Source organism: Zootoca vivipara, chromosome 1 (assembly GCF_965207765.1).
Source record: "Zootoca vivipara chromosome 1, rZooViv2.hap1.1, whole genome shotgun sequence".
Taxonomy (NCBI): domain Eukaryota; kingdom Metazoa; phylum Chordata; class Lepidosauria; order Squamata; family Lacertidae; genus Zootoca; species Zootoca vivipara.
In genome coordinates this window covers 8,575,619-8,593,893 of record NC_142582.1, presented here as the reverse complement: position 1 = coordinate 8,593,893, position 18,275 = coordinate 8,575,619, and the positions used below count along the sequence as shown (strand labels likewise).

General features: G+C 44.1%; 1 protein-coding gene across 1 annotated transcript in view; it reads left to right on the top strand.

Moving 5' to 3' along the window:
- The window catches only part of PARD3B (par-3 family cell polarity regulator beta), a 538,536-nt gene that overhangs the window by 291,231 nt on the left and 229,030 nt on the right, over positions 1-18,275 (top strand). The gene's annotated exons all lie outside the window — the stretch shown is intronic.

Below are 18,275 nucleotides of genomic sequence, written 5' to 3'. Positions count from 1 at the left end.
TAAGATCTAAGGGCACAGGGAAGCTCAGTGTCTGCCAAAGATGATAGATGCTTTTCGCATCTAGGAAAAGGTTGCATAGGAAGTGTCCTTAAGGAGTTGGTTTTACACAGGTCTCCAGGCTACATGTTTTCCAATAAATATCTTCCTGTTATCAGTTACAGGTGGGTAGCCGTGCTGGTCTGAGTCGAAGCCAAATAAAAAAAATTCCTTCAGTAGCACCTTAAAGACCAACTAATAAGTGTGCATGCACACGAAAGCTCATACCAAAACAAAAACTTAGTTGGTCTTTAAGGTGCTACTGAAGGATTTTTTTTATTTTCCTGTTATCAGTGTGCCCTTCATCCTGGAAGAACATTACCAACGATGTACTATACGTTGCACTTCCGTGCTGAAAGGCTAGGATCCGAAGTGTCCCTTTTGTAACACTAACCATTCTGCTACCCTGAAATGCATGCACACACAGAGTTAGGGACCCTCTTGAGCAAAACCCAGTGACCTTACAATAGAAAGGGGGGGAATTGATTGCTCTAATTTTCAGTAGTTCTTCTATGTCAGGCACGTCCAACTCCCAAGAGACTGCGATCTACACCCAGGAAAAAAAACCTGGCAGTGATCTACCCATTGTCATTGGAGAAAGGAGGAGCGTGGGTGGGTGGAAGGAGAGGTTGTTGAGGGGGAAGACTGACCAAAATTGTTGAGCTTTTTGGAGGGAGGAGAGACCAGAGTTGTTGAGCTTTTTTTTAAAGGGGAAATGCCATATTTCGCTAACCGGAAAATCAACATCAAACACACACATGCACCAAAATAGACAATCATCGTATCCTCATTCAACTGCAGCAAGTGCCAAACTACTGCCCACATGACGCGACATAGAGAGTGGGGAGGGGAAAACATTCCTTCCCCATTCCCCCCCAGCGATCGATAAGGATCCCACGATCCACAGCGATCTACCGGGATCACCCGGGGATCTACCTGCCGATTGTGGTCGACTGGTTAAACATGTCTGTTCTATGTGAATGGGCATCTCAGGATGCTTGCTGTATAAAATGCTCAGCATTTCAGACACTGAGTTTGTGTTTCTAAATCTCGCCGTTATTTTGCTTTCTGGGAGAGAATTTCATTTCCTCCCACTGTTTGGGTCACTGCGAAGCATCGAGCTGATTCTCTGCCTTTCTGTGGGGCATTGTGTTGTAGGCAATTTGCGCATGGCCATGAGCATGGCCATAAGACAGGGTTCTCCCACTTGGAGCATGGTGCTAGGTTTTTTCATCTGGGGACCCGGGGCGTAGAGAAGGTACTGGAGATTACTGCACAGATGCTCCCTGGGTTTTGTTTTATGAAGTGTCTGCTTCTTCTGCAGCTCTGCACATTTAGTGAGCCGATCAAGTTTTTGTCTCCAGTATCTGCTTATAACTCTGCTCACTTGCACCCCTTAAGCCTCTGGCAAGATTCATTCTTTCTGAATGGTCAGCTGTGATCCACATTTTATACAGCAAATGTTTGCCGTACATGTCAACAGCGCTGTTTGCACGTGGAGACCTTTTAACCACCCCCCAAAATAAATTCAGACAAGACTCAAAATTATGGTTTGGTTTTTTGGGCAGAATTTAGGCCACAACTTTATTGATTACAATCAAGTGAGTGGTCGCATAGGCTCTGGTTCGACTAGCTCCCTGCACCCTTGCAGGCAGCACTGACCCTGGGCACCAACCATAGGTCAGCCTCGGGTGAATACCTGGGGCAGTGGCAAGCAGGAGCCCTGCTAGGCCTCCAGCCAGATGAGCCCTGGACTCAGGCTCCGGGCACAACCCCTCACAGGGAAGACCAACCACGAGTCTGTGGATTCCTTTTAGAGCAGGGGACCCCAAACTAAGGCCCGGGGGCAGGATGCGGCCCAATCGCCTTCTAAATCCGGCCCCCGGATGGTCCGAGAAGCAGCATGTTTTTAAATGAGTAGAATGTGTTCTTTTATTTAAAATGCATCTCTGGGTTATTTGTGGGGCCTGCCTGGTGTTTTTACATGAGTCGAATGCATCCTTTTATTTAAAATGTATCTCTGGGTTATTTGTGGGGCATAGGAATTCATTCATATATTTTTTTTCAAAATATAGTCTGACACACCCCCACAAGGAATGAGGGACAGTGGACTGGTCCCCTTGCTGACCCCTGTTTTAGGGGAATACCCAGTGCATAGGGATGGTGAGAGCGTTCTCCCATCCCTATCACCTGAACCAGAGCCTATCCACAACTTTACAAGTTGTGATGATTTGCTACGTGGCAGGCAAAACCCAAGTGGCAACAGCCAAGCAGCCAAGTGTGGGAAATTCCTGCCATGCCCCTGTCCCAATGACAGGCGACACACGGCGGCATAGCAAGGTCAAGCGCGCAAGCCCTAAAATTAGGGAGAGGTGGGCGGGTGTTCCGATGCACAGAGCCCAAAAGAGGAAGCTCAGGGACAAGTAAAGGTAAAGGGACCCCTGACCATTAGGTCCAGTCATGACCGACTCTGGGGTTGCACGCTCATCTCGCATTATTGGCCTAGGGAGGCGGCGTATAGCTTCCAGGTCATGTGGCCAGCATGACAAAGCCGCTTCTGCCAAACCAGAGCAGCACATGGAAACGGCGTTTACCTTCCCGCTGTAGCGGTTCCTATTTATCTACTTGCATTTTGATGTGCTTTCGAACTGCTAGGTTGGCAGGACAAGTGCATGGGCTTAAATAGAGGTCCCTCGATTGCTTTGACTGGCGTCCCTTTTGCCCAATTGCTCTCGAGATCGAGGGACCTCCAATAGGGTGTTGTGGCTATCCCAACGTTCCCACCCACAACACAGGGTCTGGTTGCCAGTTCCCAATGCAACACATGCCCTCTTGTTAGGGAGGACCCGATTTTTTCTAGAAGAAGAGGTGCTGGAACTCACCATGACCGCCTCCCTCTTAGAATGACAATGGTGCCCACCTGAGAGGTGCCGGAACTGAGTTCCGGTTGAAAAAAAAAAGCCCTGCAGGTTAAGTACAAAAGGGCAATGTGGTACTTCAGATGGCTCTGACCACTGATAAAAGCAAACATGAGGACTTTGAAAATGCACAGAGACAGAGCTCAAGGCTTTAGGGAACCCAGACAGTTGGGAGGTGTTTCCTGGGACTGTGCTCAACGACTTTGGCACACACAAAAAATCACTTTTTGAAATATGGCAGCCCCAACTTATCAAGTTTCTAGAGCCTTACAAATGAGTGGAGTTACAGGCTCTGGACAACACTGCCTTGGAATATATTTTGCTTCCTTGCTAAAAGTTTTTGAAGCTTTTGTAAAGCTGAAAGTATGGTGTGTCGTCCCCGTCCCGTCCCCCCACCTCGAAACACCATTATACAAATCACGCTGTGACAACCGTGTAAAATGCATGTTGTGTTTCTACTTAGCAAAGCAGGAACTTTAATCTTCCAATTCTTATGACAACCCCATCCGACGCAATTTGGGTCAGTGTGAAGACGGTAATCCGTTTGTCACTTTCTTAGTGCTTAACTGCGCTTAACACAGTGCTTGCTCATCCAAATGGGTATTATGTGAAAGCATATTTTCGCGTTTGCTGAATTGGATGGTGGGTATTAAGTTCTTAATTTGTGGCCTAGTTAGTCTAGTTGCCTGACCTGAAATCATCTCAGCCAGTGTGTTTTCCTTACTGCAAAGCCAAAGCTTTGAGTTCATTTTTAAAAAAAAATAAGTTAAATAAAAGCTAGACCTTTTAAATCACCGAGAGAAAACGGCATCTGTCACGGTGTGCTGTTGCTCTGTGGCCTGATCCCAGAACAGTTGTTAGAGTCATGGTGTATAATAAATGTAATGTGACTGTAGCCCTGCTATTACCTTTTTCCAGATAGTGGTTGTAAAAATCCTGGGTTTACCCTTCACTTTTTATGGGTATGAAGGTAAGTTAGCTAATGGACTGCAGCCATACCAATGAAAATTTTAATAGCTAGCTCCCTATAGGCAGCCAATAGGTTGGAGTCATGATGTTTGGGTTTTATAAAGTATACAGCCCAACTGGATATTGGGCATATTCGGTGGAGAAAAGAAGGAAAACCATGTATGTGCAATGCAGGGCTCCAAACATCGTATTACGTTTCCATGGTATATTCGAAATGCCATTAGCCTAGCACTCTCTCTCTTTCCACAATTGGATTAGCCTGGATATGTTCGTCGTGATGGTGGCTCTTCTGGGGGAGCATTGATAAACAGTCCTGACCCATAGCAGAGGGGTATCTCACTGGAAAACAGTTTTCTCTTATGTGTTACTCCATTGGGTGTGCAGGAACAATTAATATAGTGTCTAATAAGACTTGTACCCACTCTTTTCTTCTTTGGAAATATTACATTTTCCTACTCACAATTAATCTTAGAGTATTTACTTTCCCTTTCAGGGTGTGAAGGTAGTAGTTTGTTGTTTGTCTAAATGATTTGCTAGTGTTGCTTTGAGCTAAGCACCTGGATTCCCCCCCCCCCATTTTAGTTAGAAGAGAAGAAACATTTTCATTATCAAATGAAATCCCTTTTTTCACCTCTTACTTTTTTATGGCCAGCGGTGTTGCCTCTGTAATAGTAAGGTAGAATAATAGTCATCCTTTGGCTTAAACTAACTCCCTGCTTTTACAGCCCTCCAAGAGGGATGCACCAGCCGTGAACTGGTTTTTGCGGTTCTTTGTGTGCCTTAGCAGATTTTCACAGGTCATTGATGCTGTTGTTTTTTTGGAAGTGTGCCAGTCACCTCTGGATATGCTGCCTGCAATACCTGTCCCTGCCCTCAATATTAAGTTCCCTACTCCCTTCATATGGTTGATACATATGGGTGATCACCAGTGTTGAAGCAACGATTCTTCAACATCAACTTTGTTGGACTGGTCATGTTGTGCGGATGCCTGATTATCGTCTTCCAAAGCAACTACTCTATTCCGAACTTTAAAATGGAAGGCGTAATGCTGGTGGTCAACAAAAGAGGTTTAAAGACTGTCTCATGGCAAATCTTTAAAAATGTAGTATGAACACCAACAATTGGGAAACACTGGACTGTGAGCGCTCCAGTTGGAGAAGAGCCTTTACCAAAGGTGTCCTGGGCTTTGAAGACACTCAAACTCAGGACACAAGGGAGAAACGTGCTAAGAGGAAGGTACGCTTGGCGAATCCACACCGTGATCAACTCCCGCCCGGAAACCAATATCCCCACCGTGGAAGGACGTGTGGATCCAGAATTGGCCTCCGCAGTCACTTATGAACTCATTGTTAAAACTGTGTATATGGAAGACAATCTTACTCAGCTACGAGTGATTGCAGAAGAAGAAGAAGAAGAAGAAGAAGAAGAAGAAGAAGAAGAAGAAGAAGAAGAAGAAGAAGAAGAAGAGATAAAACAGTAAAGGTAAAGGACCCCTGAGAGTTAAGTCCAATCGCAGATGACTCTGGGGTTGCAGCACTCATCTCGCATTACTGGCTGAGGGAGCCGGTGTTTGTCTGCAAACAGTTTTTCCTGGTCACGTGGCCAGCATGACTAAGCCGCTTGCGGCAAAACCAGAGCAGCACACGGAAACACCGCTTACCTTCCCTCCAGAGTGGTACCTATTTATCTACTTGCACTTTTTGACATGCTTTTGAACTGCTGGGTTGGCAGGAGCTGGGACCAAGCAACAGGAGCTCACCCCATCGCGGGGATTCGACTCGCCAACCTTTTGATCGGCAAGCCCAGAGGCTCAGTGGTTTAGACCACAACGCCACCCACGTTCATCCCAATTCAGTGTTTGGTGCCTTGCCTAGCCAGGTTTGTGTTAATAGGCAAAGCTCTGAACAGCTTGGTTCCAGGATAACCTACTGTAAGTAACTCCTGATCTTTGTTACCTGCTCGATCACCGAGACCACCTGGAGGAGTGCTGCTAGGCGTTCCCCATGTTACAGAGGGTAGAGTTGCCCCCCCCCTTGAAGTCAGGTATTCAGTTTTACTGGTCCCATGATGAGGAATATTCTTCCAGTAGGGATCCAGAAGGCCATCTTTATTGCTAACACTCAGGCATCTCTTGAAGACTTTTTAAAAATTACAATAGGCCTACACCACAGTGTAAAGCATTCATTATAGGCCAGTCATTTTAATTACAGTGGTACCTCTACTTACGAATAACTCTACTTATGAATGTTTCTACTCATGAATGGCGCTCCGTCCGCCATCTTGGATGCAGTTTAGATAGGATTTTTTCTACTTACAAATTTTTAGATAGGATTTTTTCTACTTACGAATTTTTTCTCCCAGTGCATTCCTATGGGATTCGACTTACAATTTTTTTCTACTTACAAATGTGCGTTTGGAACGCATTAAATTCGTAAGTAGAGGTACCACTGTATTATTAGGTACTGGTTTTAATCGTGATGTATGTTTCATTGTATACGTATTGCTGTGCACCGCTCTGATATTTTATAACATGGTGGTAATGTTGTAAGCCAAAAATGGCTTATCTCCTGAGTTCACGCCAATGAAACTCAGAAACGTGAGGAGTTAGGAGTTTATTGCAAAGCAATAGGTTACAGTCGTATTGTTCTGCAAAACTGCAACCACGCCCAGTGGTCCAGGCGGTAGTATTTATAAAATTTCAAACAAAGCATTTCAATTCTCACCAATCATATACATCATTACCTCATTCCATGATTAATACACGTGTACAGTAAGCACTGGCGATTTATGCTGATTACGTTCTGATTCCCACCATGTTCTGTTACATTGTGTTAGTGTGCATGATGGGAACCTGTGTTACGTGGAGCCATTTGCAGCATGCACAGTGGTACCTCGACTTACGAAGTCGATCCGTTCCATGGCGTTCTTTGGATGTCGAATCCTTCATAAGTCGAAGCGTCCATTTTGCGCTTTGCACACGCGCAGACCGCACACGCCGCTTCTGCGCCTGCGCAGAACGTGCGCGCGGCAAAAATACTTCCGGGTTTGCGGACTTCGCAAATCGAAACCTTCGGAAGTTGAGGCATTCGTAAGTCGAGGTACCACTCTAGCTCTGAGTTGTACCTTTGTGATTCACATATTAGCTGTATTTCTGCCCCAATTGGGGTGGGGGGGTGGTTGGAAACTTGCAAAATCATCAGTTTCATAAAGTAACAGGCTGCCAAAACTTCTCTACGAGAAGCACACTCAAAGATTTACAGGGGTACACATTATCACATTTATTGTGGCTCTTTGGGCCACCACCACAGTTTAGCCCAGGCACCCCCAAACTCGCCCCTCCAGATGTTTTGGGACTACAGTTCCCATCATCCCTGACCACTGGTCCTGCTAGCTAGGGATGATGGGAGTTGTAGTGCCAAAACCTCTGGAGGGCCAAGTTGTGGGGTGCCTGGTTTAGCCATACTTCTATAAACAAAAATAAATAGATGCAGGGATCCCATACTGGGAACCATTGGCCAATACATGTGTGCTTGAACCAGTAATGTCCAGAAAAAGATCCCCTCACAAAAGTGTGGGGCGTTTTTTAATCTTTGCATGTATTCATGTATACATATACACTCATTTTTTTCTGAATACAATGCTGCATTAGTGTTTTTAGTACCACTTAATGTAGGTGGGAAAGTGATGGGAATAAATGCATACATTGGTAATGCAAAGGGAGGACTAAAATATAAACAGAAGCTGTTTAAAAGGTTTTGTGAGGCCTTCATTTTTAATTTTTCTCGACTGATTTATATCTACTGTACAAAACTGTCAGTTGTTAAATAAAACTACCGTGTTTTTAGTTATTGCAGGCAAAGGGGATGGGTGGAATAATTAATCTGAGGAACATATGCATGGCCCATTTGTCACATCGTTAAAAAAATACTGGCTGCTTTATGACACCCTCCTCTTCTCCCCTCCCCCTAAATTTTGATTAGTCCTTAGTTGTGCTTAGTGTTTGTCAAAAGCAAAGAAAAGAGGCATATTTTCATATTAAAAATGCTCATGTACACATTGCTAAAGGTTTATTTGTTTAATTAGGGTTCTATTCTTTTCTTAGCATACATGCATAAATCTCATTAATGTTAACGAGTTAGGCCAGCGCATCATAGGGGAGTATAGCCTACTAACTCATTAATGTACTTTGATAATAAGATGACCTATATTTGTGGAGCAAATCATAGTCAAGCGTCTGACTTATTTTTGATGGAAAGGAATGAACTGGAGACTAAAAGCTTGAACTTTGAAAGAGACAGACCAGCGTGTGTGTGTGTGTGTGTGTGTGTGTGTGTGTGTGTGTGTGTGTGTGTGTGATGTAAAAATAACACACACATACACAAACTGAAAGACTCAAAAATTATAAAAACATTATAAATAGAACTGCCATGATGTTGTTGTTTAGTCGTTTAGTCGTGTCCGACTCTTCATGACCCCATGGACCATAGCACACCAGGCACTCCTGTTTTCCACTGCCTCCCGCAGTTTGGTCAAACTCATGTTCGTAGCTTCGAGAACACTGTCCAACCATCTCGTCCTCTGTCGTCCCCTTCTCCTTGTGCCCTCAATCTTTCTCAGCATCAGGGTCTTTTCCACGGAGTCTTCTCTTCTCATGAGGTGGCCAAAGTATTGGAGCCTCAGCTTCACGATCTGTCCTTCCAGTGAGCACTCAGGGCTGATTTCCTTAAGAATGGATAGGTTTGATCTTCTTGCAGTCCATGGGACTCTCAAGAGTCTCCTCCAGCACCATAATTCAAAAGCATCAATTCTTTGGCGATCAGCCTTCTTTATGGTCCAGCTCTCACTTCCATACATCACTACTGGGAAAACCATAGCTTTAACTATACAGACTTTGTCGGCAAGGTGATGTCTCTGCTTTTTAAGATGCTGTCTAGGTTTGTCATTGCTTTTTTCCCAAGAAGCAGGCGTCTTTTAATTTTGTGACTGCTGTCACCATCTGCAGTGATCAAAGAGCCCAAGAAAGTAAAATCTCCCACTGCCTCCATTTCTTCCCCTTCTATTTGCCAGGAGGTGATGGGACCAGTGGCCATGATCTTGGTTTTTTTGATGTTGAGCTTCAGACCATATTTTGCGCTCTCCTCTTTCACACTCATTAAAAGGTTCTTTAATTCCTCCTCACTTTCTGCCATCAAGGTTGCATCATGTACATATCTGAGGTTGTTGATACTTCTTCCAGCAATCTTAATTCCGGTTTGGGATTCATCTAGTCCAGCCTTTCGCATGATGAATTCTGCATATAAGTTAAATAAGCAGGGAGACAATATACAACCTTGTCGTACTCCTTTCCCAATTTTGAACCAATCAGTTGTTCCATGTCCAGTTATAACTGTAGCTTCTTGTCCCACATAGAGATTTCTCAGGAGACAGATGAGGTGATCAGGCACTCCCATTTCTTTAAGAACTTGCCATAGTTTGCTGTGGTCGACACAGTCAAAGGCTTTTGCATAGTCAAGGAAGCAGAAGCAGATGTTTTTCTGGAATTCTCTAGCTTTCTCCATAATAGGACTGCCATATAAATTATAAAAAAACCATAACTTTAAGTTGGAGGCTCTAGGAAGCTGTCTTCTATTTATATCATTTTTTAAAATAAAAACAAACAAACCAAAAAGCTTGTTAAGGAACAGAAACTTTGCTTTCAAGTCTTTGCAGGTTTCCCATGTCCTTTCCTGCTTCTTCATTCCTTCTTTCTCAGGCTGTCACACAGGAGGACTTGCAAGAACTGCAGGCTGATTTCTCGCCTTTCCAGAGAAACTCCTTAATCAAGTCTTCATTCTGCTTTTTGCTGTTTTATAGCAAAATAATTTTGTGTGTGTGTGTGATCTTAAGGATAGTGTAAGCTGTTGAAGGATACAACTTTGGTATAAAAGTGCAACAGTGCTGTAAAGTGGTACCTCGGGTTACAGACGCTTCAGGTTACAGACTCCGCTAACCCAGAAATAGTACCTCAGGTTAAGAACTTCAGTTCAGGATGAGAACAGAAATCGCGTTGCGGCAGCAGGAGGCCCCATTAGCTAAAGTGGTACCTCAGGTTAAGAACAGTTTCAGGTTAAGAACGGACCTCTAGAACAAATTAAATTCTTAACCCGAGGTACCACCTTATTTTGCCTGCTTCATGACACACTGTTCTTGAGATCCGCTGGGCTCTGCCCATCCACTTCCGTCACCATTGTGAATATTTTAAGGAAGAGTAACACAGAGATTTTCAGAAAACATTGTACAGTGGTACCTCAGTTTATGAACACAATTGGTTCCGGAAGTCTGTTCATAAACTGAAGCGTTCATAAACTGAAGTGAACTTTCCCATTGAAAGTAATGGAAAGTGGATTAATCCGTTCCAAATGGTCCGCGGCGTTCGTAAACCGAAAATTCATAAACCGAGGTGGTCATAAACCGAGGTTCCACTGTAGTACGCAAAGGACCTAGAGGGTAGAATCTCACCTGTTGCTTTTATGCAATAGCAAAAATGGCTGTGAGAAGTCTGGAGCTTATTGCTGTTTGGGGCAGAGTTCAATTTTACAAGTAGCTAGGGTTGCCATATTTCAAGAGGTAAAAATCCAGACACAAAAAGTTGCTGGGTTTTTTTTAGGGCAATTGCCCGATAGCCACTCGGCCACTGATGTGCCAGAGCCAGAACAGAAGCAGAGGAAGGGGGGCGGTGGGGGCGATTTGCCCCAGGTGTCACCACTGAGGGGGGTGACAAAATGCCGGGAGGCACACACTGCGGGGCCGGCGCACGCCCGAGCATCACGTCTCTCCTGGGAGTGACATGGTGGCTTGGGTGCCCACAGGCTCCACGCTGCCCCCAACCTGGGAGGCTGAGTGGGAGGAGGCAGGCAGACTCCTTGGAGACCCCACAGAGCATCCTGCCCCTGGGGGGCTGCCCCCGTCCCTGGATGCAGGGCGCGCGCACCGCCCCAGGTGCCCAATTGGCTTGCTCCGCTGCTGACCCTGAACCAGAGCTGCCCATGCAACCTTTAAAAAAACAAAAAACAAATCCAGGACATTTGCTGTAAAATGTGAAATTCCCCCCAGGTGGGCATGTAGGACCCCCAAAAGAGGACACGTCCAGGAATTCCCGCACGTATTGACAACCCTAATAATAGCACCCCGGTTACCAAGAAAGTACACGTCTTGCTAAACATTCACACGGTTTTTATGCTGCCGCCGCTGCTTTCCACCATATTACTCCTTCGCTCTCACTGTTGGCATCATTCATTCTCACTTAAATTGCCTGCCTGGAGCAACCCACTCGTTTTTTGCTTGCACACCAATGGAATCATAACACCAGGCGTAGCGTTCTAAACTGATCAAAAACGCCATGTGTTAAATGGCGGCGTGGGCAAATGAGGTCAACAACATCAGTCGCAAAAAGAAGACATCTCGCCGACATAATACAAATGAGTTCACGGTGAGTGGCAAAAAAAATGGCAGGGACGGGAGGGCACTTTGACATTCTGAAATGTGAGCACCCAGAAAAAGTGAGCGTTTTGGTCCAGCTTGAAAGTCTCTTTTGTCATAAACTCCCATACAGTTCCATGATCTATTATGGGCCACTGTAAGTGAAGCAATCATTGCTGCCCACATAAAAGATGTCTCAAGTACTGGAGGTGGTGGAATTAGAGGTGGTCTGACCCATTTAAATAGCACCAATTCTTTGCATTGTAGGTGCCTCAGATAGCCTCCCCCAAGCAATTGGTAACTGAGCTAGAAACAGGAGCTCAGCAACCATGCAAACAGGGTCCCCATTAAGTACAGTGTCAATAAATGTTGCTGTTCCTCCCCTTCTGTTAGATTGACTCACTCTGGGCAATGGAATAAGATCAAAGCAGAATTTGTCTTATAAGTGCCCTGACACTGATTAAATGAAAAAGTCATTTCAAACCCAGCTGACATTTTTAGCAAAGATTATTACTGATATACAGTCATTAGTCTAATTATTTCAAAATGCATTTGTTTCAAGCATGAAAATATGGCCTAGCAAATATTTCAGAAGGCTGACCTTTTATTGTGCCCTTACAAAAAAAAGGAGGCGATAGGACGTTAGATTATGAAGATGATGAAAGCCCACAGAGCATCCTTCTTGAGTGTGCAGAGCTAGAAATCTTAAGCCTTTCTGCTTATTTTGTTGTTGCTTTTTTATTGTTGTTCTTTTAGGACACTGTTTTTCCTTCCATTCTTGCCCCAAGCAAACGTAATTTGTGCACCATCTGCAAGCAGTGTAAGAATGGATTCATCTATTGATATGTATGCATGCTCAAGCAATGCACTCTGTACTCAAATTCTGAAGACAGAAATTACTCATAGCAGGACTAGGCAAATTATGCAGGCTTCTAATGCGCTGGCTGTGCACTGTATGGCCATAGATAGGGTGCAATCCTGCATTCCCTTTATGTTAAGCTTGTATGCAGATTGTTTGCTTTATAAGGACATAGACTTTTTATTATTCGATGCTGTCTCTGAAATTTCCCACATTTCACTTTCATAAACACTATCTTTGCTATATGAATTTCAGCTCCAAAGTTTAAAAAGCTGTTTTCAGCTATACAGTGTTAGCATTTCATCAACTCCCGAAACAAACACATCCTTTTCATTGTTATTTTTTTGTGAATCTGTCCTGTTACAAATCTTGTCGATTTTATAGCCATGACTCTACGTAAGCTGTTTAATTTCTTGATTTGCATGAGAAGTGTGTTGTACCCACAGGGTGGTGAAAACCGATTTGGCACGCAGATTCCTAGTTCTGAGTGGATAACTGGCTTTAGTTCCTACTGCCATAATAACATGGAATTCGTTCTCTTACGGATCCTTTTCAGAAATTGCTATTACAAATATCTCTTGTAGAGATACTCCTTATTTTACAGAGATTTGTTACCTTCCTGGGTTTTGGCTGGAGGAACTGCACTGCTAAGCACTCTGTGATGCCCGCTCAGCTTAGAAGCACGTCAGATTTTACAAATGTGTAAAATATGCTTTGAAAACCCTGCAGACTTGCAATCATGCGCTATCTCTGGATAAATGTTTCATATTGTCAGGTTACTCTGGTTCTCCTTCCATCACAAGATTCCGAAAAGTGGCAGAGTCAAACTGGCGATAAATCTCACGGCCCAGGACTTCCGTTTTATTTTATTGTGCTTTATTTTCACACATCAGCGCTTTTCAAAGAGTGGGCCATGGCTCATTTGTATGATGCAAGAGTGGTGGCCTAGTGGGGCACAGGGTGGAAGTCCTGCACAATAAAGGCATGCTCACCTCATGCTGAGCTGGGGGTACTGCAGCCAATGCACATTTTCCCATTGCTGGTTGTAACTGCTGTGGTCTGCAGCCCAAATGCAAACTAGTCTGTGAAATGTGCGTTAGTCTGTGAAATGGAGGGTAATAGCCCCCCTTCAGATCCCCCTGAGCCTCAGAGTCCCCCTGAGTCGAGGCGAGATCCTGTGGAGAGGCCTGGCAGGGGCCTACATAAAACAAAGGCCGTGCTGCGGCCTGCAATCCTGGCGCTCACCCTCTTTCTCCCCCCCCCCGGGCCTAGTGGGGGCCTAGCAGCCTGGCAGGGGCCTAGGGGTCTGATAATGGCCGCCTTGGTAGTTTCAGTTGCTTGGTTGATGATGTCATTTGGTTTGTGGGTGTGGTGTAGATTTCACAGGAAGGGAGGGGTGTAGGAGGAGGAGCTGAGGGAATAACGCCACTTGAGGGCGCTGTTTGACTTGGTGGAAAACCAGGTATATACCTGCCCAGGTGTGAAATTTGAGGGATTTTCTTTTCCAACAATGCTCGGGGAGTGGCCTGGATCGTTGTGTCAAAATTTCAGGATGATCGGTCAAGCGGTTACGGAGAAAAGTGGAACACACACTTTCACAATTTTTACATTTTTTTATATATAGATGTAAAATAACATAAATAGCACAACCACGTGTTGCAAAGTATCAGAAAAGGACTTAGTCCAACATAAATGCAGTGTCCACAGTCATAAGTCGTAGTTCATATGTCATAGTTCATATAGGGTATCCATATGGAAATAAATCAGTTCAAAAGTACTTGCAAATAGATGTAAATGCTTGAGTTCCACAGATAATATACTGGTCTGCAGCCCGGCCTTCATTTAAACCAATGGGAGGTCTGTTGAGCAGATTCGCCGGTGCCTCTTTCTGTTCCTACTTTGGCATCTACTTAAGCCTATTGTTATCTGCCAGGGTAGGTCCAAGAAGTTGCCACTATGCCCAGACTCAGCTCTCTGGCAATTAGAAATAGGACTCCCATCAGAGTATGCATGTTGCCCACATTTTGCTGGAAGGGTGAGCAGGTCCTACAGCCTTATGGTATACCTGAAGGAGCATCTCCATACCCATCGTTCAGCCCAGACACTGAGGTTCAGCGCCGAGGGCCTTCTGGCAGTTCCCTCACTGCGAGAAGTGAGGTTACAGGGAACCAGGCAGAGGGCCTTCTTGGTAGTGGTGCCCGCCCTGTGGAATGCCCTCCCATCAGATGTCAAGGAAATAAACAACTATCTGACTTTTAGAAGACATCTGAAGGCAGCCCTGTTCAGGGAAGCTTTTAATGTTTGATCTTTTACTGTGTTTTTAATATCCTGTTGGGAGCTGCCCAGAGTGGCTAGGGAAACCCAGCCAAATGGATGGGGTATAAATAATAAATTATCATCATCATCATCATGGAACCTCCTTCCTATTTATATCAGCAGTGAATTTAAGGTTCTTGTTTAAGCCCGTCACACAGGCTTTCCCAGAAGCATGATTTAAATTTCATATTGTTTTTATGGTATATTGTGTTCTTACATTGTGCATTTTTATGTTAAGTGGCATATAAATAGGTACAATAAATAAAAATGTGACTTGGAAAGGGAAGAGGGCAAAATCAATCAGCCCCGGCAGCTTTCGTCACTTAGGGCGGAAGGGAGAGATTTGTGCATGTCAGTCAGTACTGCCCATATTCTTTCTGGTCCAGTTCAGATGAGCATATCTAGAAACTGATTTGGGAATGAAGCAGGGAAGAACTGTGCCTCACTGTCTTTGAAACATTGGCTCCCTATGCCCCCGATGATGTGCAAACAGGCCAAGGAAGATTAATCTTTTATTGAAATACATTTTAACTACTCTAAAAATGCAATACAAACAGACCAAAATTTAGCACAATGAAGCGTCTACATCTGCAGTTTATTAACTTCTACAGGCCTGAGTCCAATGTTCACCAAAGTAACTCAATAAACGCCATCCACACTATGAATACGCTATCTACCCCCCCCCCCACCCTTTGGATCTTTATTAAAGCAGTACATTTCACACATAATAAAAGGCCATGGAAATATGTAGCCCACCCCCTGGAGAAAGGAGTGTATGGGTTTAAATATTTTGTTTCCATACTATTCTTGACTCGTAGTTGCAAGAGGCTGAATAGATTGGCATTGAGATGGATAAAAGTGCTAGGAATTTCCATATCAGAAGTTAAATTCTTAGAGCTCTGTGTCAAATGAGAATGCCTATCAGCCAAAACAATACAAGGCGTCTGGTAAGATCTCTTGGAGATTTTCCTTTCCGGTGATGACAGGAATAGTGCAAAGAAGATAGATATAAAAATAGCAATCAATTGACAATATGAAAAAAAAAATAGTCAACCAATAAAGGTAAAACGTAAAGGACCCTTGGATGGTTTAGTCCAGTCAAAGGCGAATATGGGGTGGCGGCACTCATCTCACTTTCGGGCCAAGGGAGCCGGCCTTTGTCCACAGACAGCTTTCCAGGCCTGGTGGCCAGCATGACTAAACTGCTTCTGGCACAGCGGGACACCGTGACGAAAATCAGAGTGCATGGAAACGCCGTTTACCTTCCCACCAGAGTGGTACCTATTTATCTACTTGTGCTTTGACGTGCTTTGAAACTGCTAGGTTGGCAGGAGCTGGGACAGAGCAACGGGAGCTCACCCCATCATGGGGATTCGAACCACCGACCTTCTGATTGGCAAGCACAAGAGGCTCAGTGATTTAGACCAGAGCACCACCTATATTCCCAGTCAACCAATAATAACATAATGCAAGAAAAAGCAGTAACAAAGAAAAAAAAACCCACAGATTTTTAAAATTACTTGTTTAAAGGCTGTCCTAAAAGGTTGTTGAAAAAGTAGGGTATTTGACCGACAGCAGGAAACTTAAAAGTCATCTCTACATCTCTCAGACTGTTTTTGTGTATGCTCTTGGAATAATCCTCCTAAGAACTTAAGAAGAACCATCTAGTGCAGGCATCCCCAAACTTCGGCCCTCCAGATGTTTTGGACTACAATTCCCATCATCCCTGACCACTGGTCCTGTTGCAACTCCTCCTGAGCCACAGTCCCACCTTCCGGAGGAAGCTGCCAGGCGCTAGGTGCTGGGGCTCGGGCAGCATCCAGGAGCCCCCGCTCCTACCCACCAGGCTCTTCGCTGATCCCTGGTGGTTCCCTGTCAATATGGAAGGTACACTCAAACCTCCAGTTTTCCAAAACCCCACTCCCAGGGACATTGGAAAAGCCAAGATCCCCCTAAGATGGACGGGATCCCAGCCATCTAGAACCCAGGAATCACCTGCATTACTTCGCTGGCCCTCCAGATGTTACTGAACTCCAGCTCCCATCTTCCTTGACTATTGGTCCTGATGACTGGCGCTGATGGGAATTAGAATCCAACAATACATGGAGAACCATGTTGGGAGAGAGAGAGAGAGAGAGAGAGAGAGAGAGAGAGAGAGAGAGAGAGAGAGAGAGAGAGAGAGAGGCGGTTGAAATGATCGTGAAGAGGATGAGCCCTGGGCAGTGTTTTTCTGGGTCACCTAGCACTGGATAATATTCATGAAGTATAGTTGGGCTCCCTTATGATTTTTCTTTTCATTTAAAGCTGTTGTACCTGCTGTGGAAGAGGATCGTGACCTTTGTAAATATATTTTTAGACTCTTAATAATTCCTCAAACATCAATGAAAGGGGGGGATGCAAGTACAGGAAAGTGCTGTAAAATAAACATAAATTTATACAACATCTGTATATAGATAATTAAAGCCATGAGATTTAATTAAAAACTACAGAATAGCTGACGTTCTCTCAAGAATAAAGCGTAGGACTCCGAGCAGATATTTATTGAATATCCATGGGGATTTTAAGGGCAGAATAAGAAAAAAAATGAACTAGTTTCACTGTGAAATGCTCGAGGATTTTAAGCAATTTAGGACTGAAACCATGAAAATGAGAAGTCCAGAGATTATTTCCAGTGTGCTGTAAATTATCCTGTGATGAACTGTAACATGGCAGACAATTGTAGTTGGAATTAATATGGACAACAGTGCATTTGACCAACTAGCAGAAAGATCATTACAGGAGTTTAATGGGATAGGTTCAGTTGATTATTTATATATTCAGAAACTTGCCTTTTTAATACTTGGATGATCTTGCAGAAGCAGAATATTCAGTTTAATCTTCCAGCTATGGAGTTTGGTGTAATTCTACACTTTTGAAATATATCCTATTTGGGTGATCAGTGCATATTAAGATCTTGAAACCTGGAACTATTAATGTTCATCTGAACATAGCAGATAATCAAGGGTTGTTGTTGTTGTTGTTGTTGTTGTTGTTGTTGTGTGTTTTGAGGGAGGGATGCTAGTTCTATAATCGGCAAGTAACTAACTTGATTGTCGAAATCAACAGTGAAATTCTGAGCAATGTAGGCAGAAAGTGGTACGAGAAACTATTATCAAGTTTGATGCTAAATAATATTCCTAATATACTAGAGAGCATGATGAAACTGCTTTCCTATTACTGAGGAAATTAGAAAGCAATTATGGATTGCTTAAGAGTCTTAAAAGCTGGGATCAGTGGGCTTGAAGCAAAGCTTAGAAAATTAATGCTATATTTCTTCAGCCGTTGGGCTATAACTAAATTTTACACAGTTCTTCGCTTAAATAGTGGCAACTGACACTCTTCTCAGGAGTTGCCTCCTTGGGAGCAGATAGCAAAAAAGTCTTCCCTCCCTTCTGTTCTACCTAAGCCTACCTTAGCCCTTCGTGAGTAGGAATGGATCGGTTTAGATGCCTAACTGGATGCAAGGAATTGAAATCCCTTTGTGAATGCAGGAATTCAGCTTGGAAATTCTCTTTGACCCAGCCTTAGACCTTGATTTCCAGCCTTCGCTGTAGCAAGGTTGGTGAATGAGCCGTGGCCCTTTTAGGATCTGCAAATCTGGCCACAGTGAGCAAAAGAATGAAAACTTGCGAAATATATTCCAATACTTTCCCCCTTGCCTAGAATGTAAAACTCGCCTA